This window comes from Anguilla rostrata, chromosome 13 (genome assembly GCF_018555375.3).
Source record: "Anguilla rostrata isolate EN2019 chromosome 13, ASM1855537v3, whole genome shotgun sequence".
Classification (NCBI taxonomy): Eukaryota; Metazoa; Chordata; class Actinopteri; order Anguilliformes; family Anguillidae; genus Anguilla; species Anguilla rostrata.
The window spans coordinates 38,517,850-38,542,988 of NC_057945.1; the positions used below are offsets into that span (position 1 = coordinate 38,517,850).

A 25,139-nucleotide genomic window follows, 5' to 3' on the forward strand; every position below is an offset into this window, starting at 1 on the left:
CCACGCTCAGCCGACTGAGTGCACCTGGCCCAGGTGAAGAGCTAGCCGAGCCTCCGCTAAAAAAAAGAAGAAGAAGAAAAAAAACGAGGTCGGAAAGCCTTACCCGTAAAAATTCACCTCTGTGCTGTCCTCCGACGGGCCGGCCCATCCAAAGGCGAGGCGCTGAGAGTTGAGGTATTAAGCGCGCACTGTACTGGCGTTCCCCTCCGGTCGCTCGGTCGCTCGCTCTCTCTCTTGCTCTCTCACTCTCGCTCTCGCTCTCCACAACCGGAGAAACTGCAGTACCCTTTACTGTTGTACACTGCAGCAGAACTCGCCCCGCTGCACCTCTCTCTCTCTCTCTCATCACACCCCTCCCTCTCTCTCAATCCCATCTCTCCATTGCTAGTCTAAACACCACTCTCTCTCTCTCTCTCTCTTCCTCTCTCTCACACACATTCTTCCTCTCTCCTCAAAATACACACAACCCCCCTTTTTAATTTCCCCCCCTTTCTTCCTCTCTGTTCTCCCTCTTTATCCCCCCCTCCTCTTTTTTCCCCTCTCTCTCTCTCTCTCGCTGCCTCCTGCTCCTGATTTCAGATGCTGGTCACACTCTACAGTATGCAGCATTTCTCTGTCTGATCATCCGAAAGGATCAATACACTGGAGGCTGCCCCCCCCCACCCCATGCCCCCTTGCACACCGAGCTCAGCGCTCCTCCGTTCACACACTCAACGGCAAAAGGACAGACAGAGGAACGGAGGAGGGGGAGAAAAATGATAACGAGAGAGAGAGGAGAGGGGGGGAGAGACGAGAGGCCATTTCGAAGCAGGAAGTCACTTTTCCTGATTTATGCTCCGAATTTGAGGATGTGTGCATGGTGTTACGTAAGTCTACCCCCCCTCACTTCAGTTCCCCCTAGTCTATCCTTGGCTTAGAAAGGCACAATGTGCAGATTTAATGATCATTCCACATTGGTGCTACGATAACAATATTGTTTCGGTGTTTGTTATTGTGTTGCACCGGTATTGCAGTAATCCACTCTTTTTGATTTCCTATAATGTGCTCCAGATCTAGTGCTAAATGGCCGTTGTTCGGTACAGCAGCAGATTCCACTGGCGCCACAGGGAACCGCTAAAGCAATCATTTGGACGTTTTTTATACGTGATGAACGTAAGCAATATTCGATTTCAGCGCGCGATTCTGAAAAATATGAGCTCAGCACAGCGGAGTCTTTAACGTAACGTGAGGCTAAGAACAAGTCCACCGCTCCACAGGCAAAAGAGTTGGACACGGAAGTAGACAAACGACCCCTTGTGCTCTTACGCTCGTATCCGCTGAGCATGGACGTTTACATCCATCCATCCATTATCTATACCCGCTTATCCTGGGCTGGGTGCATCCATTATCTATACCCGCTTATCCTGGGCAGGGTCATGGGGGGTGCTGGAGCCTATCCCAGCATGCATTGGGCGAGAAGCCTGATTACACCGTGGACAGGCCGCCAGGCAGTGTATATAATATGCACCTACATAAATGTTCGCTTGATGTAAAATGCAAAAGGGATGGGCAGGCTTGGGGGGGGGGGCTGTCAGGTAATCAGGCATTCAGGTAAAGCAGTGCTTTCCAGTGCACTGAGATGCCCCAAAGGCTTGAACTGCAAGGCTGATTTAGTGGGGGGAGGGGCTGACAAAAATGTGACTGCATCTTCTAAAATTCTTGTCCACTTTAAAGATACAAAACCTATTGTTTCGTGATTTTGAAACGGAAAAATAAAAAACCCTGAATAAAAGGTTTGGAATCTAAAGAGAAGCCAAGGACCCACATTTGTTTGAATGCCCTGAGTTTAACTCATTGGCTGGGACAAACCTGTTCTGGTATGTGCAGTGCTACAGTGGTACAGTGGTGCAGTGCTACAGTGACTGCCCCATTAGCGCACGGCACACGGAAATGAGCTGTGTTGTGCTGCTTCGGCGAACCCCGTCCTTTCCTCGAACCCGCCACCCTTAACCCTCCGCTTGCCTCTGCCGTCTCGAGAGCGCCGTCAGCAGCAGGGGATTGTGGGTAATTGGCATCACCGCGCTGTTACAGACGGCGTACGGGAGTGTGGGCGGAAGATCACGAGCCTATGACCAGCCTGATGCTGTACCGTGGACACGCATCGCTGGCAGAGAGGAAAACATACTGCTCTCAGCCTCCACCTCTCTAATGCTCCTGTGTGGGGGGGGCAGACCTGTGCTGATAGCTCACAGTATTTAAACTTTCACCCCCCTGCAGAATCTCAGGTGACAGGTACTGATCTTGCTGATCATTTGGATTTTGGGGAGGGGGTTGGTGTTGGGGGTTCGGGGGTTGGGGGTTCGGGGGGGTTGGGGGATTTCTCCATATGTGAATACATCTCCGGCATTTAAGGAGGATTCAAACCCACCCGCCAAAATTTAAAAAAAATAAAAACATTCTCACAAGATCTTTTTTTCTCTCATATGTGAAATAGCAGCCAGATGCTCTGTTCACACGAGTCCCTTATCTACTCGCCTCGACACCCTCACCCCCCCCCCCCGCCTCCCCACCCCCCCTTACTACGTCTCTCGAGTTTCCCGATCCTGAGTCAGATTACATGAGAATGGGGAAATATTACAGAGTATGGAGGCGGTGGGGGGGGGGGGGGGTTGCATGAGGCACCCCTGTTACTGATAATAGGATCTCAAAGCAGAGAGAGAGAGAGAGAGAGAGAGGGAGATACAGAGAGAGCAAGAGAGAGCAAGGGAGAGAGAGAGAGACAGTGAGCTGAAATCAATAGAGCTCACTCAGCGCTAAATCATTCATGAGGACAGCAGCACAGATGGGAGTGGCTGTCTGCAGCAGCAGCAACAGCAGCAGGTGCACACGTACGCTAGCGCTTTAGCCTTAGCCGCAGCCGAAGGTGGACGGACAAATGAAGAGGAAGCGCTGGTAGCCGTAGCAACAACAGTACTCATGGACAGGAGTCAGGAGGACAGACGACGGAACATAACCGTGAAAGGTGAACCGTGACTAAAATGCATTCTGACTTTCCAGGCCGATTACTGTAAGAGTTCATCTATCTGTCATGATGATATAGCGAAGCCAAAATGGAAGTTAAAAAATAAACAAAAAATAAATAAATAAAAAAGGCAGTTTTTTATGTTTTACTGCTTCGCCATTTTTCTCTGGTCTCCTCACACCGGTGAAACCCTTTTGCTGAGGTCAGCACCTACGAACAGCGGAGTTTTATTTGAGTCCCATAAAGCGATCACTTCGCTCAAAGCCAGCCGGCCACGGAAAGAGAACGTCTGAAAATGAATCCTCTACAGTCATAATCAATCAATCACCGATCAATCACTCAAGCACAGTCCCTTCTCTCGAGTCACAAGGACTTCTCGCGGGGTAGCTGTGCAGTACACGCCTGCGTAACAGTGCTGTACGAAATTCCTAAATATTGCAACATACTATTTATTTACTTCATTTTTTTTCTGGGATACACATACCCAATGTTTAACATAAATGTTATGATTTGATGCATTGTGCCAGACAGACAAAGCTCTTTTTAATTTGCAATACATGGATCTGGGACATCAGAGCGTGTTGTGTTTCGTTGGTTAGTGTTAATCAGTTAACTTCGTCAAGTTGAACTATGCTTGTTCCTGCACTTGACCGTACTTTCTCTAGGTTCATCATACTTGTTCCTGGTTATGGTTATACACTTTGTTGTACGTCGCTCTGGATAAGAGCGTCTGCCAAATGCCTGTAATGTAATGCACTAATGCCCACATGTGACATCAGGCCCAAATTTCACCCAAGCCTCAATGCAGTTCTGAGAAACTTCAGTAAAGTTCACCTTTTTCCTTCTCTTTCCCTTTCGGTAAGAGGAAACTGATTAAAAGAAATTAAATATGATGGAGAATGAAGAGGGAAAAAAACATCTTACAGCATCAAAAAGAGTTGCACTAATTGCGCTTTTTTTCTTAATGCTCACTCTGCTGAAAATGAAGATCCTTAAAAAAAAAATGAAAAAAAAGATTGAAAAAAAGATTTGAACTCTCGAGCACCCCGGTCTTCAAAGGAAATGTGGAGCGCCGGTATTCCTGGACGGGAATGATAATCAGAATCCGGAGCGCTGGTGTTGAGGGAAGTTCAGGCCAGCCTTCCTCCCCAACCGCCTCCCCACCCAACCCCTGTTTAAACACAAAGATTTTCAGAGTTGGATCCAAAAATCAATATTAACCTTAAACTTTATATGCCCTGCGTACGTGGCCTGGCATAAAAAAACATAGTTAATGGTCATTTCTCAGTAAAAACTCGCAAGACTGCATTGCGACAAATCTTCCTTTTAAAAGGAACATACGGCACCTTATAGCCCCTCTGTACTGAACTGAAGCCCATTCCGCTACCCCCTGCCATTGCCCCCACGACCAGCTGCATTCCACATAGTGGCAATAGTGGCAACTCTCTCGTGCGTCAGGTTCGGTTTTATGTACAACTAGTACATACTTACATAGGACATTTTTTAATCTCCCCGGAAACTTACTGACCAATCACAGAATGTCTTTACAGCCACTCTACGGCCAAAGTGTCACATCAAAGACCTGGAATGACATGAGATATATATCAAAAATGCGGCCATTTAGAACGCTAGTCTTGAAGTGATTGCATCGCCCAGAGAATGCAAGGCTTAATTCGGATAGAGGTCCGCGTTTCGTCACTCTCTAGCGACCCCTGTTGGTCGATCGAGCGCAGTTTCGTCACTCTCTAGCGACCCCTGTTGGTCGATCGAGCGCAGTTTCGTCACTCTCTAGCGACCCCTGTTGGTCGATCGAGCGCAGTTTCGTCACTCTCTAGCGACCCCTGTTGGTCGATCGAGCGTAGTTTCATCACTCTCTAGCGACTCCTGTTGGTCGATCGAGCGCAGTTTCGTCACTCTCTAGCGACCCCTGTTGGTCGATCGAGCGCCCGCAGGCCGCATGCTAAAGCTGCAGACGACAAGTCATTACTGGGAGCCCGCTCGACGCGAGCTTAGCTGCAGTCTGCGGTGCGTAGGGAAGCAGCTGCTGGCACCTCGTGTTTTTCTGAGAACCATGGATGTCCACACACTCTCCCCGACGTGCAGCTGCAGCTGCAGCTGCAGATTATTGACCATTCGGTATCGGGCATGAAATAGGATATGCTTGGCCTCATAGGGTTGTTTTGTCTCTCTTTCTTTAATGGCAGTCAGGCCACAGTGTCCTGTTCCAGGTAAAACAAACATGCTATTGTTCATCCTAGAGTGGCTGCCTAAAGATCAGATCTGACTCAGGTTATAGCGTATTAGCCTTTGTGTTGTACAGCTAAAACCTTGATAACAGCAGGCCATCGGAGTAGCACAGCAACAATATGTGGTATTTAGTTAGTATGCAGTATAGTTAGTATCCGGTATATAGTTAGTATGCAGTATATAGTTAGTATGTAGTTAGTATGCAGTATATAGTTAGTATGCTGTATATAGTTAGTATGCAGTATATAGTTAGTATGCAGGACATAGTTTTTGCTAAAGGCTCAGGCTGAACCGTATGATCTGATGTGGACTGAATGCTGTACTGAATAGCTCTTTCTAACTAGCTATGCTACTCCACCTAAAGATGCCCAAACCACCCATTAGAGAGAGAAAAGAAAATCATATTCTTCTGCTCTTTTTTTTTTTTTGCTGATTAAATTATATATCTCTTCATAAAAAGAACTCATTAAAATTTGTTGTCTGGAATAAACAAGTATTGGCATTAGCATTGATGGAATATTTATCATAAAAACCCTCCATAAATGTCAACGGCGAGGTAGGCCATGAAGATGAATCATCGCTCTAAGTGACACGCTCCTGAATGAGCGCACATGAACATCTTAATAAATGACACGACACTCGGCGTTCATTTTAAAGCACTGGCAGTCATGTTGCGTACACGGGCACCTTCAAACAAATATCACACACCTACACAGGTAAGACTTATGCACGATCTCAACCGTGACCAAGCAAAAACTGCACAAACGCGATGATGCACTCCGTCCCCACGGCAACGCAGCCTGAACCTGCAAGTTGATGCAAGGTAAACAGTGTCATTACATAAGCTGTAGGACAGAAAGTATTACTCACAGCCGAAACGTGCAGGTCAAACGGACTCAAGGCTGAAGCTGCAAAAACACACACACGCACACACACACACAAGTCAACATGACTGAGTACCTACAACTGTAAAAGCACACAGCAAACTCAAAAAACAAAGCAAGCGCATAGAGAGAGAGGCCATTGCAGAAACTCTCTGTTTCTCTATCCGCATATAGATCGCATTCACTGCGCCATTATCGTGAGCGATCGCGTCGTAATTTCATACAAAGTGTCAGATAACCGGCTCTGCTTCTCTGCTTCTCTGCACTTGCAGGTCTGGCTCCCGGGTGGGGCCCTGTCATTGTACTACCCTAAAGCACCGCACTCAGCCTGAATTACTTCAGTAAATATCTATCAGTATTAATGGATTGTATGTATAAAAAAAATAATAAAATATGAAAGTAAGCTGTGGCAAGTTGCTCTGGATAAGAGTGTAATGTAATATAAATACAGATTGTGTTATCGCTTAATACTAGCCTGGGAACGTCTTATGAATTGCTTTAATCATAAACTCGCTTCCATAAATCTAACTGAAATCCCCCGCCAGCATATCCCTCTTTTCACGGCCCTGTACTTAATACAACAACGAGCCAAATAATATCAGTAAAACAAAAACGCAAACCCCAGCTGTAACACCACAGAAAGGTATACTCCCAGCCATAACACCTCACAAAGAAAATCAATCCAGTGCCTCGGGTCATTCAATCATGTAACTATGCAGTTATATTACATTACAGAGCCATCACATTACAGGTACATAAGAGTATATATCTGGACAGTTCTCTTGGGTCTTTAAAAACATTTTTTTTACCTCACTTGCACTGTCCCTTTTATGCATTGCCTTTTTCATTTTTAAAACTTTTGTGCAACTAAATAAATGCATAAATAGCAGGGCTTTTTCCAGTGCACATGGTGGAAGAACATGTATAAAGACCAACCTTTACTGCTTTATTGACACAGTCTCATTAAAATCACAGGCAGGGCTCAGAGTGAAAGTCACATTTGAGCCTTGTTTCACAAACACGTTTAATGTAGTAAAGCGCTCGCTCAAACAGAGCGAACCGAGGAACACGCTCTGGAGAGAAACGAGAGAGGACGAACTTTAAAAAAGGAGAAACAAAAAAGACGCGCAGCAAGTCAGGCCTGGACCTCCCGTTTCCTGAAGTTCAACAACGGCTGCACAGTGCAAAATCAAGTCTAATGACTCATTTGAGGGGACACAGCCGAGGTATTAAGTCATTATCTCCCTCCCGCTCACTTCCTGTCTCCTCCACCACAGGGCCTCTTGTGTGGTGCGTCTCTGGTTTTAACTCTGACTCACAGAGGCCTCTGTGGCCCACAGTGTCGCGTTCAGAGACGAGACAAAAAAAAAAACGGAGCGAGCGCGCTTGCCCTTTGATGTTGCCTGCGGTTGCCTGGGTTTCGCGATTCAAAAATGCGATTCATTACGACATACTTCATACAAAGGCTCTCATTTGAAATGAATGCAATCCACTGTAACGCAATGAAATGTAAAAATGTATCACTTCTTTTCCACACAGCGAGTCCAATGTTTTTTGTTCTGAAACCGGTTTAAGAACTGGAAGCCCTGTTCGTCCGGCAGCTGTTGTTTTGGAGAGGGAGAGTGGGACACAAAGGGGGATAAGATCAGCAACTATGGAAGCTTTTAAATCCTCCGATCGGCGAATCTTTTGTAGGTAATTAAATTACGATGAAAAGACGTGCAGTGGGGGCCGGGGTAGTCCCTGGACTGTGAGTAGCAAAGGTAGGATAACGATCTTACGCCACAATAACATCACATCGCACTGCATTAGCATCACTTCGCATATGTTCTTATCTAAAGTAGAGAACAGCAGTGTTAGCCTCAGGAACACAACAGTGTGGTCTGACCATGAAGGCCATATCATATAATCATATAATCGGTAAGTGTAAAATAAGGCACTGAGGGCCCTTTTGTTAAATCAGTAAGTGTAACGTAGGGCTGGGCGATATACTACAACGATAATTAACGCGATGCAATAACGGTCTTCGCCACCATATGGCGTATTACTTTTCCTCTTTTTCTCTATAATTATTCCTGCTGTGGTAGTAAAAACAACCACGCTTCAGAGGCCTCGTAAAATGCTTCTGGGGAAAAAGTTTCGTTTTTTTTTTTTTTTGTGTGTAACTTAGTGTCATGTTCAATTGGGTTCAATTGGGAATCTGCATGTCTCAAACTTTTGGTCTCTCTTGGTCTCTCTTGGGCCTGTTGATTTCCCCCCCTCAGGCGAATTTTGGCACTTCCCAGCCCTAACCGTTTCTCTTGTGTTTGCACTGTAAGCCTCTCTGGATAAGAGCGCCCGCTAAATGCCAGTAAAGAACGTCACCTGGCCATTTAAAATAAGCAGCTCTGATATATGCGAGCTTTAAGGGAACAGTTGTACATTTACAAAACGGTGTTTATCAGACAATCCGTGGCAGAAATTTGCAAGCATACTACATTGAGGTGCCTGACAGGTATTACACAAAAGCCAAACAATACATCGCAAAACTCCTGATTACTACAGGCAGATCATAGCGCTTGGTATCCACTGTCTGAGCCTCCTTGTTTTCAAGTTTCCGGCAGTGCCATTAGCCAACTTTAGGCTACGCAGTGGCGCTGGTGTTGTGCGGCTGAACCGTTTCATTCATGCACCAGAAGCTGATCAGCTGTGAATGGGAACAGCAGGTTATACTTTTAACTGTGAAGTTTAAAGGGTTTTCTCCCCACTGGGGGAGTTTTTTTTCTTTTACTTTATGTACTTGGTATTGGGGGGGTTCAGGCCTGGTGTTTGCTCTGATTGCTTTTTGCTCTGCGTCGTGCCTTGCTACTCTGTAAAGTGTCTTTGTGACAGCTCTCTGTAAAAAGGGCTATATAAATAAAATTGAATTGAAGTATTCAGTTGTAAAGGCCAACATATAGACTGCTTTTATTATTGGCAGGTGGGTAAGCAGGACTCCTGATTCTTTTTTTTATGAGAAGGCTCAGGCCGGGCGTATCATTTAACCACGAGCAGTGCTGGGAAAATATATTAACTCTTTAGTTAACAGCAGTGCAGGAACACCAGTCCACTGCACGGTTTATAAACTTATTAATGATTCCGACGTGGATGAAGGTGATCATGAAGATGACACAGCACGTCGTTAAACCAGCGAATGACAGATTATTATGACACAAGGATACCATTTCAATCAATAATCAAAGAGATAAAAACGGGACGGCTTTGAACGCTGACATTTTCTTGTTCGTACAATAAGTGGCTATTCGACATAAATCACACAATTACGGTACTCCGTATTTTCATGAAGTACAGGACAAGAGAATTTTTATGGCTACAGTAGTATTGAACAGTATTTCACAGTCAACCTGCACAATCAATTTTACCATCTGCTCTATTAAATCACCTCATTACATCATTTCCGTTACCATTCATTCTATCTTTACTACTACACCAGGCTGGCCAGTGGAGGATGGGCTCCCCCTCTACAGCCAGGTTCCTCGCGAGATTTATTCCCACTGGGGAGTTGTTTTTTTTTCCACCCTTAATTTCTTGTTTTTTGGGAGTTCAGACCTGTTTTTTTTTTTTTTAAACCCAAATTCCTTTTGCATTTCCACTGTAAAGCATCTTTGAGACAGTGTCTCTGTGAACAGTGTGATACAAACAAAACGGAATTGAACTGAACTGAATGTTTTTGAGCGCTCAGGGAGACCTTTCCTTCAGCAAGCTTCCTGCTGCCCAGGTAGAGTGACCCACGTGCTGTCAGTGTTCTAGAACTCCACTGCATTCACTTACCGGCAGCGATTGTTCAGTTGAGAACATTCTAATCACTAAGCTGTGATCTTACACCCTTAAAGGTCTTAAGATGGACTGGAACTAACCGTGCTACTTTACAGCCAGGGATTCGTACAAATACGTTAAGATCTCAGCCACTGCTTCCTTTCCTGTAAATCAACACATTTTATTATTTTGGTAACATGGGAATTCCTCAAACAAGGAACTACGATTTATTTTGATAATTGATACACCGTGGTTAGGTTTCCCATTCAGAAGTAATCAAAATCATATCTGGAATAGAAGGGGTGGGCAGCTGGCCAGCACGAGAAGGCAGCTGTGACCTCCTTATCGGACAGAAAAAGGAGGTAGCAAGAGCGCTGAGGAAGAGGAGGCTGGATGAAGAGCAGGTGGTGACCGGAATAGACAGCCAGCTAGACAGGGAGCGTGCCATTTTAATTAACACGCATGTAGACAGTAGCACAAGCACAATGGAGTTATCGCATAGCTGCTGCTGGGAAAGCTCTGATAAAAACCTAGTCCACTCCGCCAGCTTATAGATGGTCTGCAGAAGCCATTCTGGCCGAGCGGCTGCACCAGCCTCTGAATTATTGATTCCCCCTGGAGTCCCGGTGCATCGTGGGATTGCGTGCTCCCCACCACCCCCCACCCCCCACTACTCACTCCCCTGGCCCGCGAACACGCGGCGGTGTCGCTCGGCCAGGTGGAGCGAGCGAGCGAGCGAGCGGCGCGCTCCGATTGGTCATCCCCGCATGGCTGACCCGGCGCTCGCGGCCGATGGGCGGAGACACAGAGAGTTAATTAGACAGGGAGCTGTGGAGGAAGAGAGATCGCCGGTGAAGCGAGGGGTGTGCGTGTGGAGGAGAGAGAGCTGTGCGTACGGGAGTGTGTGTGTGCTGTGTGTACAGGAGTGTGTGTGTGCTGTGAGTGGAGGAGTGTGTGTGTGCTGTGTGTGGAGGAGGAGAGCTTGCTGTGCGTGGAGGAGTACGTGTGTGCTGTGAGTAGAGGAGGAGAGCTCACTGTGTGTGGAGGAGTGTGTGTGTGCTGTGTGTAGTGGACTGTGTGTGTGGTGTGTGTAGGGGAGTGTGTATGTGTGGTGTGTGTAGAGGAGTGTGTGTGTGGTGTGTGATGTGTGTAGGGGAGTGTGTGTGTGTAGAGGAGGAGAGCTCTCTGCTGAAGCGAGCTGTGCGTTAGCGCTGTTCTGTTCCTGTTCCTTCCTCCCGGACGCAGAGACAGGGGGAAGGAAACGGTGCTGCAGCACTGCTGCATTGCAGGGCTTTAATGTGGGAGATATGAGGCGAGAGAACTGAGCACGCTCAGACTGCACGGCCGGGGTAGACACACACACACGCGCGCACACACACACATACACACGCGCGCACACACACACACACACACGCACACACACAGAGCACCGAGCGCACTCAGACTGCACGGCCAGGGTACACACACACACACACACACACACACTCACCCTGCATGACCAGGGTACACACACACAGGCACACACACATACACACACACACAGAGCACCGAGCGCACTCAGACTGCACGGCCAGGGTACACACACACACACACTCACCCTGCATGACCAGGGTACACACACACAGGCACACACACTCAGTTGTAATGCTCCAACTGAACATGCTTTAGCAGAACAGTGAGTGAGAAAGCTCAGCTAGCCAATGCTACATTTCAAAATGCTTTTTCTTTCAGTATTACAGAACAAGCCCGCAGTGGTCACACAACAGTAGCTTTATCACATGAAATTGACCAGATTCTTGTGTACTATAAGAAGCGACAACATTGTGTGTAAATGCAACACAGAGACCAATTGCTCAGATGGTCTAAATTGGAGGTGTCAACCCTGGTCAACCATTTCTGCATATGATGCTCTTTTCTGTGTGGGGAGGGGTGGGAGTGGCTACAGAGCCTGTGGGGGTGGGATCAGGTTTCAGCAAAGCGTTTGTAGCTACTTAGCTACTGCAATGGCAGGACGACAGGGCTCATTCAAAAACCAGAGTCAATCTTGTAATAGCTTTTCTTCGATGCAACAGCTATCGAAAAATGAAGATATAGAAATTTAAATGGTGTAAAAACCGGCGTAAAATCTTTGAACGTGAGGTGAGTGGGCAGGGTTGAGGGTGGAGGAGGAGACTTCTTGATTGCAAACACAGGACCACAGCAAGGCTAGAAATCCTGCATAGAGTGCCTTTACCTGCTTTAATTGATCATAAAGCTGGCATACATTACGGGCCCCCAAGAACAAAGGTTGAGGCATCCTGGTCTAAATGAATGAGGTTTCAAACCTTAATAATAAAGAACATTTACATTTATAGATACACATTAATTAAGAAGAGAAAAAACAGCAGTTCTCTTGGAGAAAACTCTGGAAAAGTAACATGTCTCCCGTTAATCCACTAAAATGTTTCAACTTCTAAACCCGTAATGACAGATCACCTTCAGGTCCTCAAACAGAGAGTTCTGTGTGTGTGTGTGTGTGTGTGTGTGTTTATGTGGGTTAAGGTGACAGATGTAGCACTGTCCTATAACTAAGAGCTAATATGGCGGTGCGACCGATGCTTGCGGCTGCCTCTCCTAGTACTTGAACTCTTAAAATACGTGACGTTATACTGGATAATTAAGATGGACAATTAAAATGTTTTAAATGCATTTCAAAGTGCGGTTTTAGCACCTTACTCATTTCTTTATTTATACATTTTATTACTTTTAGTATTGGCTCCTGTGAGACTGGACAACCTGAACACTGGACATTTTTATTGGACATTTTATTCTGATTCTGTATTTATTTTATTCTATATTTATTGTAACTCAATTACTGCTGACTGCCTTTTATACTGAGTGTGCCTTCTGGTTTATCTTTTCTTTTATACATATTATTCTAGGCATAGTGACTATATTTTGTTTTCACTGTTTTGGACTGGGAGGAACGACATTTCGTTGTTATGTATGCAAGTACACAAAAATGACAAATAAAAAAACCTTGAAATCTTGAAGCTCGTTTTTTTTTTCTTTCTTCTGACGTATGACTGTTGGACCCGTTGGCATTACCAGGGACCATCGCGCTCATTGCTTCAATGCGCTGCCGCCATTCCGTCAAAGAGACGGACAGCTTGTGTGAACACCTTGTGCATCCATAGCGGTGCATAGCGTGGGCGGGAAACAATATGAAGGTGGGAGGAGCCATCGAGGGGGGCAGTTCCGCCATGGCAGCTTGCTGACCGCAGGCCATCTGTCATGGTAGCCAGCAAAATGAGTCCTGAGCCCTCATAATATCCTAATATCCCTCTCAGTGCGGTTAGCACACACTGAGGGTAGCCCGAGCGCTCACTTGCGTTCTGGGGACACTGGAGGCCGGCCTGGGGACGCTGGTATTTAAAAGTGACCTTTCCCTTTCTCACACTGCTACGCTCCTGCAGGCAACCAGCACCGGTCATGAGCGTCAACGATTATTTCTCGAGAGACAGGAGGCAACACACAAACACACACACACACACACGCACAAACACACACACACACGCGCACACACACGCACAAACACACACAAACACACACACACACGCACACACACACACACACACACACAGGCGCAAACACACACACACACAAACACACACGCACAGGTGCAGCTGATGTTTTACGGCAAACTGAAATGACTTTTCATTCGCACTGCATACCATCACAGTCACTCAGCATACATTCTTATCCAGTGCGACCTGCACAAGGGCAGAATGGCAGTGTTAAATCTCATGCGCACTGAAAGTGTGATATCACCAGCGAGGCACAGAAGATTACCCTGTGGGTCTAGATTAAAGGTCCCCAATTATTCTATTTTCAGCAATTTTACATTATTCCGCAAGGTCTACCATATAGTACATGATGATAAGGTTTTTTTTTTTACAAGTAAAATATTCAGTGAGTCCCTCCCTTTGAGCCGAACAGGCCGCTATGGGTGGGTGTTGTGTGTTTCTCCCTCATGCTCTGCCCTGATTGGTTATCTGACCGGGAGTGACAGGAGTGCCCCTCCCATCTGCTGCCCACACTGCTCCTGATCTAAAAGTGAACATGGTATCTGAAAGTTATCTGGCGGGGATGACAGCATTAATATGGGTTGCCACCTTCAATGGAGAAAAATAAAGAACACACCTCCCCACCAATAGAAAATTTGGACAGACGTGATGGAAAGGTTACTCTGTAAAGATGACAGTTGACAATATTCACACCTCTGACACACACTGACAAACACACACACACACACACACACACACAGTGGAGCTTTCCTTGTAGCATTGCCTGATACCATTCTGATTCTGCATCCCTCAACTATGGAAGCTGCTTTGATTTTGTACAACATTATTTTATTCTCACTGTGGTGAAAGACTGTGTGTGTGTGTGTGTGTGTGTGTGTGTGTGGAACTTTTCATAGGAAAATACGGAACAAACTGCATCCTGTATTAGTGCAATTAAGAAATGCATGATTTTGTATTATAAGGGAATGGTGGAAACCCCATCATGCGTGTTTGAGCCAGAGTCAGACGCCAAAGTTCAAGGCATGGAGGAGAAAACAGGAGCTGGTTCAAGAACCAAGGACCCCGCAGGAAACGTTGGAAGGGTAACCTTTTAATATCTAATCCCACACTATAGGTTACCTATGCTATACCAGGCTAATTAGCTATACAACAGTAAAGCGCATTAAGAGCTTATGTCCAAGCTCTTACTTTTTAAAAATGGCCCATCAAAGTAATTATCCTCTAAATCAAACATGCATTTGTCACAATTATGTGACTGGTCGATTTGCGCATGAAACTCCACATGAACACCAGTGAAAATTGTTCAAGAATGCCCATCGAACAGGAATATATATGTTGCAGGTGGTGTTTTGCAAATAGTCGATCAAAGATGATTGGCTGCTTTGATTTAAATCCAGAACTATGTCAGATTTGGAGCCAAATCTAACTTTGTTGTTCAGTCTGGTGATTTATATCTGGGAGCAAATGAGGCGAAAAGCCTTGCTTTACAGGTTTCATATTTTACCACCTTAACGAGGACTCATTAGTCAACACAAGTGACCAAGCATTTAATAAGGCTTTTTAAAAAAAAAAAAGCTTGGGGCCCTTAAAACACAAAGCACTCCTGAGCCTCATAGTTCCTTACGAGTCATCACAGGTAAATGACCCATAGGGTAGCAATATATACCTGCAAATAGACTGAATATATACATGGGGGGGGAGGGGGGAGGGGTGGGTTGTAGGTTACCTGAGGGTCAGTGAGCAAAATGTGACCCTCCAGCTCTAGACGGGCTTGGGAGTGCAAGCAGAAACATTACGGCGGTGAAAAATCTCACAACAAGGTCTCCGGAGTGACAGGTTGATTCGACAAACAGACAGAGACACCCAATAGAAAGTACTTTGCTTCGAGGTAAAGGTCATGTTTGTACACGGCTCTGTAAAAGACCTAACCCGTGAACAGATCAAGCTGCTCACACCAGCGGCTGAAGGAAGGACTGAAGACGTGATGACAAGACAACACCGATTATTATCACAAATTTAAAATGGCTGCCGAGGCCTAGCGCAAAGAAGGTTGAGTTTTTAGTGCCGTGCTTTAAAAAGATTAAAAAGCACATCGCCACTATTAAATAAGAGGATGGGTTAGCCCAAATGGGACAAGTTCACCAACAAATATTTCAACTTATTGAGAATCAGCTCTGCAAGCAGAAAGCTTTCATTTGTTTTGGTTCCAGCAAAATATTCCACCAAGGCCAAAATGAAATGCTTTCAAAGAAACAAAACAAAAAGGTTTATGAGGCTCAAAACAAAATCAGCCAGTCGTCAAACCTATCAACTTAGGAGGTGATAAAGCGGAGGAGAAATGCCTCTTTGAACCTTTTTTTCAGCAAATGACAGAGGTGCTGTTGAAATTGGATCCCGTATCTGCGGATTGATCGTTCTGCTTGAGAACGCTTTAAGTGAAGCCACAGTCCTCCTCCTCCTCCTCCTCCGTAATCCATTAGCGAGAGGCGGATAAGGGGACGCTGTGTCATCACTGAGGGACACCAAACACTTCACAGATAATCTCATTGGTCCTCACCGAGCCGCTGGCGGTGAAAAAGGAAGTCAGGGGAGGAAAGAGCACAGCGTTCTGCGATGAGGACGTCCAACACCACCACCCCCACCCCCACCCCCACCCCCATTTCAGGTCATAAATCCCCACCCCCTCGCATTAAAGAGCCAGAGCCCCAACACCCCCACCCCCACCCCCATTTCAGGTCATAAATCCCCCCTCCTCCCCCCACATTAAAAAGCCAAAAAGCATGATTTAATGAGAAAATAGCCCCTGGGGAATGCGTTTGGCCTGTATGAGTCAGCTTTTTCTTTCTCTTATTTTTTTTTTTAGGGCCAACAATTTGGTGTGTGCTCATTCACCTGTCTAAAACACTGGTATTCATTTTCCAATTATTTCGGACCTTCTCTCTATCTGATTCAGATCGCTTGGACATGCATATTAAACAGTAAGGATGAGGCTGACCCACCCCCACACCCCACCCCACCCCCGACCCCACCCCACCCCACCCCCCCTCCCAAGACGGACGCGATCGGTATTTCACAGAACCTCCAAAAGCTGGAACAGCAGAGATTTAGAGCCGTAGATCCTTCCGGAAAAGCGTCTGAGCGTGTACTGGTAATTACAGAACGATACAAGAGGAGTCAGAGAACCGCACACTGACACAATAGGGGAGGTGACCTGCGCCATTGGCAGTCCCTCACAACACACGAGTATTGATTCTTTTTTGCTTTGAAATATTGAGGGCATTAAGGCACATTTAGGTTCTGAAGCCCAAAAGCCCCAGCGGAATCATAGAATTACAGGCAGGAAGTCCGGAAATGACAGCATCCAGAAACTCTCTAATGAATGGCCTTTTTTTCCATTGTTACAAGCTTTCTGGGGTTTCTGGGTTTTTTTTTTTGTTTTTTTTTTGGCGAGACTTCACCCATATTCTTGTTATTCCAACCAATGTCTCCGACTGTGATTGGATTCTCTGGTCTGAGAGCTTTGTGGTAATTAACTGGAAGATCAAATTTGAAATAAAGGGAGTCTCTTTCAGTTGAAGTATAAACGAAAAGCTGACCTCACAAAGGTCAGAGTTCAGTCAGGTTTGGAGGAAGACACACTTCCTGGTAATTAGACTTCATGCCCATCAGGATGACTTTCATGCCACCTTCTAATCATTACTAACAATAGTCTACTTATCTGTTTTTCAAGGAAATTCCTTCACGTGTTAGTTTTCTTGGAAACACTTCAGTGTCTTCTTACAGCACCAGATAAAATTATACATACTCACTGAACCACAAAAGAGTTTACGATTCTATTTAAATTTCAGTCTTGCATCAAGAAAATAATAATAATGCCAACTTCTTTGGCAAAGAAAAGAGGTGTATGCATTCTGAATAAACAATGATGCAAGACCAGTACTGGAAGACTAGGGCCCTCCTCTCAGTACATAAAAACACCAGATGTTAGCAAACACCCCCCTGCTTAATGTAGGGATTTTAAATCCACCCACAATTCTAGTTCAGTCTGCTTTAGACAAATAGAAATGCGAAGATCAAGGATAAGCTTGTTTAATTTCAGGAATACTGACAATGACACTGGACATCTGTTTTACAGTGAAATTTGATTTGATTAGCCAAAGATACAGGCTTTAGCCTATAAAGTCAAGTCCATTGGAGAAAGGACTAGCCACATAATCACGCAAGTCTAGCAAGATAGCTACACTACCGGCCAAACGATTTAGTAAACCCACAATTTTCAAGCAATCGGAGACTTAATAGAAATATATATACACCTTTTATTTTATAAAAAATAAAATAAATCTTAATTTAAGATTCATCAGAAGGATTGGACGGTGGCAGGACAGTACAGGGGCGAGACAGGACAGGACGGGGGTGGGACGGGAGAGGGGTGGGGCGGGACAGGACAGGGGCACTCTGAGGAATGCCCTTGTCTTCTCTGATTCCTGTCCCTCTGAGGTCGCCTTTAAAAGAGGCTCTACAATCTCGGCAGGTGCCCAGGCCCGACAGACCGCCTGTAAATCGCTTTAGAGCAGAGAGCTGCGGTGTGAAATAAAAACACAATGAGTCTGTCTTACAGCAGCGAAACTGCATAAGCAGCGCACCACGAGACAGGATAAAACACTGAAGCAGAATGCCAACTCATCTCATTTCTTTCCCTCAGTTCACAGCAATATGGACCTTTTCATCTGGAAAGCGTGATATATGAGGTTTCATAAAAATCCATACTGGCCCCCTCTGAATTTGATCTGATCGAATGCAGTTGTTGGAAATGTACTATTCGATTACAGATTTATCTACGTTATTTAAATGCACCTTGACACTGCAGATGCTGCCTTTGTTCACACACACACTTTCTCCCGTTTAATACTATTTTCAGGCTTCATACCTCATTTACCATTGAACCTGCTGTGTCAGATGAATTGGGCTGCATCTGAGCATGGGTCAATTTGCTCTGTTTGCCTGAGTGCTGTGAAATGAAGACTCCGTGCATGTATGAGTGTGTGTGCACGCAGATGTATGAGTGTGTGTGTGTGTGCACGTACATATCTGTGTGTGCACGTGAATTTGTAGTACTATCTTTGTGGGAACCAAATGTCCTCACAAGGATAGAAAGATGAGGAAAATTTATTTTTGTGGGGACCTTTTTCTGGTCCCCACAAGGTCAAGAGGCTGTTTTAAGGTTAGGAATTAAGGTTAGGGTTATAATTAGGTTAAGGTTAGGATTCGAGGTCACAGAATGAATGTAGTCAATGGGAAGTCCTCATAAGGATAGCAGTACGGGACTGTGTGTGTGAGTGTGTGTGTGTGGGTGTGTGTGCACGTACGCGTCTGAGTGTGTGTGTTTGTGCACATACAGTACGTGTCTGAGTGTGTGTGCGTCGGACAGAGTTTAGGTATTAGATGGTGAGCTGTGTTTAGATATTAAGCTGTGTTTAGGATTTAGATGGCAGGCTGTGTTTAGGTATTAGATGGTGAGCTGTGTTTAGGTATTAGATGGTGAGCAGTGTTTAGGTATTAGATGGTGAGCAGCGTTTAGGTATTAGATGGTGAGCTGTGTTTAGGTATTAGATGGTGAGCTGTGTTTAGGTATTAGATGGCGGGCTGTGTTTAGGTATTAGATGTGAGCTGTGTTTAGGTATTAGATGGTGAGCAGTGTTTAGGTATTAGATGGCGGGCTGTGTTTAGGTATTAGATGGTGAGCAGTGTTTAGGTATTAGATGGTGAGCTGTGTTTAGGTATTAGATGGTGAGCAGTGTTTAGGTATTAGATGGCGGGCTGTGTTTAGGTATTAGATGGCGGGCTGTGTTCAGGTATTAGATGGCGGGCTGTGTTTAGGTATTAGATGGCGGGCTGTGTTTAGGTATTAGATGGCGGGCTGTGTTTAGGTATTAGATGTGAGCTGTGTTTAGGTATTAGATGGTGAGCAGTTTTTAGGTATTAGATGGTGAGCAGTGTTTAGGTATTAGATGGCAGGCTGTGTTTAGGTATTAGATGGTGAGCAGTGTTTAGGTATTAGATGGCGGGCCGTGTTCAGGTATTAGATGGCGGGCTGTGTTTAGGTATTAGATGGCAGGCAGTGTTTAGCTATTAGATGGCGGGTTGTGTTTAGCTATTAGATGGCGGGCTGTGTTTAGGTATTAGGTGGCGGGCCGTGTTAAGGTATTAGATGATGTAAGGAGAGAGCAGTCCCTCCCAGAGACACGCTCTCCCCATCACAACAGTACTACTCCTCTGCAGTGTCTTTCCACCTCAACCCAAGGGCACACAAAGTAGGCCAGCCAGACGGATGTCCCAGATGCTCTCTCTCTCTCTCTCTCTCTCGCTCTCCTCATCTCCCTCTCTCTCTCTCTCTCTCTCCCTGTCTCTCTCTCCCCGTTTCTCTTTCTCTCTGAGATATTGAGGTCCAAGGGTTCACAGCTGAATTCATTCATCTGAACCTCAGGTAATCAGGTGTCTTGACACAGCAGATCTAGGTCATCTTGACTGAAGACCAGGGAAAGACCTTCCACACTGGCAAGTGAGGATTCAGTAACTGCCCGACTTAGTGTGGCTAGTTTCCCCCCTGTTTAGCTCCTCTCCCTGCTAGCTGTATCATTATTAGTGGCCACTAATCCACACATTTGTTGCCGTTACTGACACCCATTCTTAAAAGCATGAGCACATTTTGCTGTGTACTGTAGAAAAATGGCTTAAATAGTTGAGTAGTTTTTCCTTGAACCTAAGAACACTCCACACTGTAATATTTAAGACACAAGACAGCCACTTTTTTCCTCATCGCTTTTAATCTTTATTACAGAAATACGAATAACTTCAATGTCTGAATTTAATTATTAAATGCAAAATAAAACATTAAGTCTTGTCATTTTAATGTACTTGAGGTGTGTGTTCTATCAACCGTGCGACAGGGTCAACGTGAGCGAAATGTAGTAATATGACATGTAGTTGCTGGAAACATCCTGTGAATTCTGAACGCTCTCCAATTAATGCCACGCAGAAAGCTGTAACATATTGGGTTCATTTAATTAAGAAATTACGTCATTTCAGTTTAAGATACAGCTGCACTACAGAAATACAGGTACCGTAATTAAAGCAATGTGTCAAATTAATGTTCAACCATTTTGAAAAAAAATGTAAATGCTCACTCAATTAATTTAAACATTTCACCGTTTAAAAATTTAATAAATTTCGCAATAGCAACAAGCGCTTCATTGTTCTGGAAGCAGAGGCCTTGTACATCTCTGACAGGCAGACTTCAGTCCTCAGACATTAAGGCTGTAATTTTGCTGGGTTTTTCTTTTTTTTTTTTAGGCAGACAAGAGGACTCATTATTCATTTTACCCCCCGCCCCCCTCCCCCCCTTAGTGGAGTCCACATGCCAAAATGTTTCTATAAAAAGCCGTGGGGGAGCACGGGGAGGTGAGAACGGGCCAGACAGGAAGCTCAGAGAGGTGCAAAGGCACTCTGTCCAAAACATTTTACACAAATTAGCCCGCTGTTTCCGTTCAGCATCGATTCACCATCTCCACCGATGGCTCTGGAGGTTGGCTCGTATGTTTAGTTTAAAATTGGCAATCCTTAATTGTTCAGTTTTGGTGAGTTTGGCGACATCTGTGGTGACTGGTGGTCACATAAGATTGTTTACGCGCTCCAAATACCATTCGAACCGAAGCTATTACTAGGGGCACATGAAGTGCCTATTTTTCTTAGAAGATACTCCAACGGCAACGCATATTTGAGAGAGAAAACCACCTAGAGACAAGCATCAATGTCATCCAACACAATAATATTAAGCAACGTATCAAACTGCATTTTAAAGACGCTTTTTAGATTTGAGGCACTTCTTTTTTCCTGTTCATCATTTAAGTTTCTGTGCTTGCGTCATTATATTTAAATACTTGGCAGGATTGTTGAAACTGACACCACCAGAGGAAAATAGCAAATACAGGAGAAATAATAGAATGAAAACACATTGAATCGATATTGCTACAAATATGCTAGTGTGAAAAGGTTTCATATATGACATGCATATTAATATGCAAATATTAATGATTAACAATTACCGATTTAAAGATATGGTGCTAGTTTGTTATTGTGCCCAAGCTGAAATAATATGGGTTTTAAGTTTTGGGCCCTTGTGAGTTCTTGTGGCAGAAATTCCATATACCACAGCTCTCACTGACATAAACAACACGACACAGGAAAAAAAAGTATTCATTCTGTAGGGGAATGAATCTAAGAACACAACATTTACAAACTTACAGTATGGAACCTGTGTGTGAATGTCTTGGCATGTCTTCCAAAAGTGTGTTTTCCCTCCAAAAGCATTTATATAAACAGAAGAGTCACAGTAGGCCTGAATGGACCACCTTTATTCACCTGAAAATTGACTAAAACAGTGTATAATAACAGAAGATTCTGCTATGATTCCGTAACTCTTTGAAAATAGTTTGGGCACAACGCGTTTACTCTTGTAAATAAATGGAAATCAGATACAGAACAGTTGCTGTGGGCTAATCCATTTAACATACTCAATATTTCTTTTATGTCTGTGTCATTATTTTTTAATTTCTCAAACCAAATTTCAGATATTTCATTATGCTCCTATGCCTGTACATATTATTCTCTGCTAGCAGATGAATATTTTAACGAGTTCTTCTTAAATTATTATTGTTCTTTGGATTTCTTTGGAGGTTAACTCAGGCTTCTCGAGATTACCTGCAGACACTGTCCACAGAGTCACTGACCAATCAGCTCACAGGGAAGCTTACAGGACTGGGAGCCATTACCTATATCTTGCAAGCTCAAAGGTCTCCAACACAACTGGGCTTCTTTCATAAACTTTTCACCTTTCGATCGTTTCCCAGCCAAACTAAAATTGGACGTCCATCAGAATATGGACACTCAGTTGGCTGAAAGACTTCTTTTGAGCCAAATGCCATTTTCCAGCCTTTCAAAAGGTCTGAAGGGGAATAAAAGGAACCCTAAGGGCTTCTCCTCGGGAACCCAGAGACGCAACAGACAAATAGTTTGTCACCATTTGTTTTGCAACAGTTATGAATGCAGCTCAGTATATCTTGAGACGCGGCTTGCAGCTGCTGGTGCATAACTATGAACCCCATTCATGAAGCGTGCCTGACTCATTCACACAACGCTGATGATGAGAGAACAACCACCCTTCACTTCTCCACACATCGGGTCTTAAGAATAAATACTGGGCCCTCGCCGCAAAAAAACAAAAACAAAAAATAAAAAACAAAAGGTTTCCTGAAAATAAGGTCTTCCATCGTCCAGTTTGTGATGGAAGAGATCCAGAGGCCTACAGAATCATTTCAGGGAAGAAAAAAAAACAGGAAGTCGGAACCTCCAGGTGGGTGAGATATAATCTAGGCTGAATTCAGTGAGTTTCACTAGCTGGCTGGTCACAAGTGGGCTGTTGGGATGCTATTCCGTTGTCTCAAAATTACACGGAGAGTTTTGTTTTGCTCCAGCGATTTCATCTTCGTGGGGGAAAACAAAACATTGTTCATAAATTTTGTCTTTATGTTTTTGCCTCTTTGGGACGCTGAACATTGAAATTAAATCATATATCAAAGGAAAAGAAAAGGCACTGCTGAAAGCCGACTCCATTTTGTTTCTAGCGTGCCACTGCTCTGAAAGCTTGGATTGCCTAAAGATGTCTGTCATGAGACAGGAATCATACTGGAGTCTGCATGTAAATGTTTATATTCCACTGAGGGTACACAGGACATACGTAGCAACAATTTTTAAAATGATAATAAAAGAAATGATATATATGTTGGATCGTCACCAACAGTGCCACTGGAAAAGTTGTCAACGTTTTCTGAAAGTGTCGACCGTACACTGGTTAATCTCTGAATCTGTTTGAAATGGACAGAGGAATATGTCGTTTCTGGGGAGTGGAAGTTAAACAAAGAACACACAAAATTGTGTCTTTTCTGTGACCCGTGCAAGCACTGGAACATTCAGAAACGAGCCGATTTGAAAATAAATGCAATTCATTCCGAGAACTTTGCACATGATTGTGCAGAACAAACACGTATTTATCCTCAGCCTTTCCTTGTGTAGGGGGAGACAGCTACACACAGAGAGACCGACAGAGAAAGTGAGAAAGACAGAGAGAGAGTGAGTGAGGGAGAGAGAGACACATGGACAGACAGAGTCACACAGAGAGCCAGACAGAGACAGAGAGAGTGTGACAGACAGACAGAGAGAGACAGAGGGACAGAGAGAGAGACAGAAACACAGAGACGGCTTGGGTCAGAGTGCCCTTTTTGAGCTGCGGTGATGAGGCTGATGTAGGATTGATGGTGACTGGGAGGTAACTGGTGAAACAGCTCTGCCACCGCGGGGGTGGGGGTGAGGGCGGGGGGGGTATTTGCTTTGATGCAGACGACACCTGTTTAGCACACAGATCTGAAAGAAAGCCTGCAGCACCGGCCCGGGATCTCTGCAGCGTGTCACATCCTGTGCGCTCCTGCCCTTCGAATCCAAACCTCCAGAGCCTGCCCTTCCTCCTCCTCCTCCACGAAAACAGGGCTGAAAACGGTCCCTGAGTGCGTGTGCGTGTCTACCCGCGTGCGCGTGTGTGTGTCCACCCGTGTACGAGTCAACCATCTTCCTCCCCGCCTCGTCGGGCTGTTAAATAAGGTCACTGTGTGTCTTTAAGAGGCAAACAGCCCAACTCTCAGCTCAGCGGCGGTGGAGAGCGGTCCCGGAGAAACTCGATGCAGCGGAGCCTGCAGGACTGCAGGACTGCCTGACTGCGTGACTGCACGACTGCACGATTGCGTGACTGCACGACTGCCCGACTGCACAACTCCACGACTGCGCGACTGCGCGCTCTCCCAGCGTTCACTGCAGAACTGAGCGCAGGCGCTCGCTGTGTGTTTCAGAGGATGCGCTACACCATTAAACCCTGAGAAGGTTCAGACGCTGAAGGACACTGCAGACTTTGGCCATTTAAAAAAAAAAAAAATTATTTGCCTTTTGTTGAGAAGAAATCTGAATCTCAGCATTCTCTTGTGATTTCACACAAAGACAGACTGCGAGGTGTCCCTTGTTTCTCTTCCACACAACAGCAGATTTAATGCCGGTATTAAGAGGTTTAAAAAAGGAGGGCCTGAAGGCAAGCAAATTCCCTCTCTCTGTTACTGTATTAGCCCCCCCCCCCACTCCCACTCCCGCCCCACCAGCCCCCAGCCCCCACGCTGGCTCCTCCTCTATTCCCTCCCCCTGGATTAATTATGCAGCATACTGCAGCACTCCGAGTCTGGGCTGCAGTCATGTCTCTCCCTCTCCCTCTCTCTCTCTCTCTCACACGTTCTCTCTCTCCCTCTGCCTCTCTCTCTTACACACTTCCTCTCCTTCTGTCTCTGTCTTTCTCTCTCACACTCTCACAATCTCTCCCTTTCGCTATCTCTCTCCATCTCTCTCCCTCTCTTACATGCTCTCACTCTCTCTCTCCTTCTCTCTCTCCCTCTCTCTCTCACTCTTTCCCTCCCCCCCCTCCCCATCCTCTCTCTCTCTGCATCATGGGCTCAGGCTCTGCTGTGGAACAGTAAAGGGAAGCTACAGAGCTCCACG

General features: G+C 45.2%; 1 protein-coding gene across 3 annotated transcripts in view; it reads right to left on the reverse strand.

Moving 5' to 3' along the window:
* LOC135238621 (synaptotagmin-2-like) overlaps positions 1-25,139 on the reverse strand; it is a 64,549-nt gene that overhangs the window by 33,271 nt on the left and 6,139 nt on the right. The window contains exon 1 of one of the 3 annotated variants that reach the window (XM_064306727.1): positions 104-415. The exons of the other annotated variants lie outside the window; for them this stretch is intronic. The gene's annotated coding sequence lies outside the window, so the exon portion shown is untranslated. Of the gene's footprint in view, positions 1-103; positions 416-25,139 lie in introns of those variants that run through there. 3 annotated transcript variants of the gene reach the window in all.